The following is a 3,471-nucleotide window of genomic DNA, read 5'->3' as shown; positions in this document are numbered from 1 at the left end:
TTTAACTGAATTATACAATCCCCTCCCATTTACTTTTTTGTTTTTAAGATAATTGATTGATTTTATATCTAAATCAAAGCATACTCATTCCCCAAGAGTTCGATGCCCTTACTGTTATATGACCGGTCCAATGTCTGTTAGTATATTACTGTGTTGTTAGGTTAAATAATTATTTAAAAATATATATATATATATATATATATATATATATATATATATATATATATATATATATATATATATCAAGATTGTAAAAATCGATCGACGTTAGTTAGTCGGTGGACTGGGTTAAGGGATTAATCGGCTAGGCGGAGATTAATCGGAGACCATTAATTTGCTAATTTGTTAAATAGGACTAATATCATATAAAAGTTCATAAATACCACTAATATCATAACAAAATAGGTTAATATGATAAATACAACAGTAATCATACCTCAAATAGTTTCTATTGAGATATAACTTCTTCAAAGTGTTAAAATTTCATCGGTTCTACTGTTTCAATCATTTTATATGCATGGATTAATCGCTAGGCGCTCTCTAATCGGTCAAATAGCGCCTAGGGATTAATCGGAGATTAACCGGGACCTAATCGGGATGTTTACAACATTGATATATATATATATATATATATATATATATATATATATATATATATATATATATATATATATATATATAGTGAAGAGTTATATGGAAAATGAATGATTAGGGAAACACATATTTCAACCAATGAAAACATGACAACACATCACTTCCACAATAACTTCCACAATACATTACTTGTGAAGAAAGAAATAGACATGTGTCATTTGATTATTGGTTCTGGTAGATGTTGCCCTAGTTATTTGTTTTCCATATATATATATATATATATATATATATATATATATATAATATATATATATATATAGAGAGAGAGAGAGAGAGACAGCTAGGTTCAAATGTTTCTAGCAACTATTGTATGCCTAAATGCACCAATGAGAATTCAAGAAATAATAAATAATTAAATAAATCATTAAAGGGTATTTTATACTTTTTGTACTTTTAATCAAGGAAATAATTTAATTGGAGTCCTATAAATAAGGAAATAATAGAATATCACGTATTTGATCCCTTAAATCATGGTTCCTTCATCTTGATAACCCTAATTCTATATGAGAGTATTCATCAAACTCCAATACGATTATCTTCTTCACCCACCGTAGCCGAAATGTACAACCACGAGATAGCCACCTTCTCAACTATCGTCTTCACCAACTGTCCTTCACCACCCGTTTATGTTTCTGCTCACCGTCGTTGAGAATAAGGTGCTCCATCAATTCATAGTGGATAAGAGGCCGTCGAACTCCCTGCAAATTGAAGCTAAAAGTTAGGGCTTTTTGTTTTTCATTCATCTCTATACCCTGTTTCCCCATCCTCCATTGAAGCATTTTTTTTTAAAATGGACGGCCTACGAGTACTTATCAGCTTCCAAGATTCAATTTGGAGATAGCCGGCTTCCAGGTACGCACTCTATTATCTGTTTTGTCTCCTCAGCCTCTCGCTCCTTTTCCATTTCCATTTTTTGTAACACAATCCAAGAAACAGACCCACCATGGAAAACAATGCTGATATATGCTTTCAAGAAGTGATTTTGACTTTTCTTATGATTAGTTATTCCATAAACATGATGATTTATTTGATTTCTTTGAAGTAATTTATACTCTTGAGAATACAAATTACTTGTTAGTATTTGAAGGTATACACTCATTTATTGTAAATTTTTTCACATTCATGTGTTTATTAATTACACATGTTCTATGTTTCATCAAATGGAGTATAAAGATTTGTGCATCTGATTTTGCCTGCCAAATGTTTGTTAAAATGCTTGAATCAAATATTTCAGCCAATTTTTTTTGTAATATTTGAACTATCATATCTCTCTCATACTAGCTTGGAATGATATGAAATTTGTTTCTGCATATTCTCCTTTGTGTTAGCTACAAGTTAGGTTCAGAAGTCATTTAAATTTGATTAATATTGGTTGAGTTATAGTCTTTCTGTCACACCCCAAAACCGATAACGGCGGAATACGTTTCGGGGTGGATGACGTTGTAAACAATATCATCACAATTGCATAATAGTAGAAACAAGAAACATACAACCATAGGATTACATAGTGAATTTAATTACAAGTGTGTTTTGTAATGTTTAACAATCACCCAAAAGTAAATCAGAAAAAAGAGATGGGTCTTGTGTGCTCCACCTTCTCCAAAAAATGTCGCGTCTGTACCTATCTATCTTTGACCTGAAGATACAAGTTATTTTGAAAACGATTATTAGCATAAAACTGGTGAGTTCATAAGAGTTTAGTGTGAGTTTTTGTATACAAAGCATTGGTGCGAAAAATGTATTATTATTCATAAGTAGTAGAAACTTAGAAAAATCCCATATTTTTACAGAAAATACATTTTTACTGACAATCTGTGAAAAGTATGCATTCTTCATTTCTTTGAAACAGTTTATTGTAAAGTATATTGGCAAAACTCCAAATAATAAATGTGATAGAATAGGTTAAGCCTGAAATCAGTGATAGAGGTGCAAGCTTCCTTTAGTGATAGATACTTACTTACTTCGGGATGTAGTTTAGCATTTAGTGTAGTATTTTAGAGTAGTTGTAGAGTATTCCTTGTATATTACTAATAGTGAGGATAATAGAGGATCCCATGACCTTCCCAGTCATGCACAGTATAGTGAAGTAGTGGCATCCCTGGGCCTGAACGGCGCGGACTGAAATTAACAGTCGGGATGTGATAGCATCTGCCCCGTATAGATCTATACATGTAGAGTCATCTCCCTGCTGGAAAACTTCGGGCGTAGTGGATAGCGAATAGAGTATCTCGTAGTGGGTTAGTGTATTATTGTTTGTTTAGTGTTTTCTCTATTGTTATAGTGTAGTAATCTTTTAGTATTGATCATAGTGTATTTCTCTTACTAGTGTATCGTCTGGTAATAGTGAGTATTATAGTGTAGATAGAAATGACTTTAGCGAGTAGTAGCTGTAGCAACCGTAACTATACCTATTATAGTTATCTTAGTGGGGATGGTTCTTGGCATGTTAGTGACTTTAGTATTAAGTGAAAGCAGTAACATTCGTATCCCACACTGATATACAGATTATATAACTAAGAAATCAACGACAGTCGGACGGATAACTACTACCCTAAGCCCACAATCAAACAAGAACAGGAAATAAGGCGAGATATCGGTCCTAAGTCCTCCAAGTCTTACTTATATAAATATATCAGAGTGGTTACATTTTATAAGTAAGTTGATTAAATAAAAGTATTTTTCCAAAAGAACATTTAAAATCTGACTCACTGTTTAAAAATAGTTTGAAAAGGGTAAAAACCCGTTTATAAGGCATAGGGACAAATCACATGTGATTTGAACTAAAGGTAGTGAATCACATGTGATTAATCCTTGTAA

This window comes from Lactuca serriola, chromosome 5 (assembly GCF_051521515.1).
Source record: "Lactuca serriola cultivar US96UC23 chromosome 5, Lser_US96UC23_V15, whole genome shotgun sequence".
Classification (NCBI taxonomy): Eukaryota; Viridiplantae; Streptophyta; class Magnoliopsida; order Asterales; family Asteraceae; genus Lactuca; species Lactuca serriola.
The sequence above is the reverse complement of the archived record's forward strand: the minus strand, read 5'-3'. Positions refer to the sequence as shown.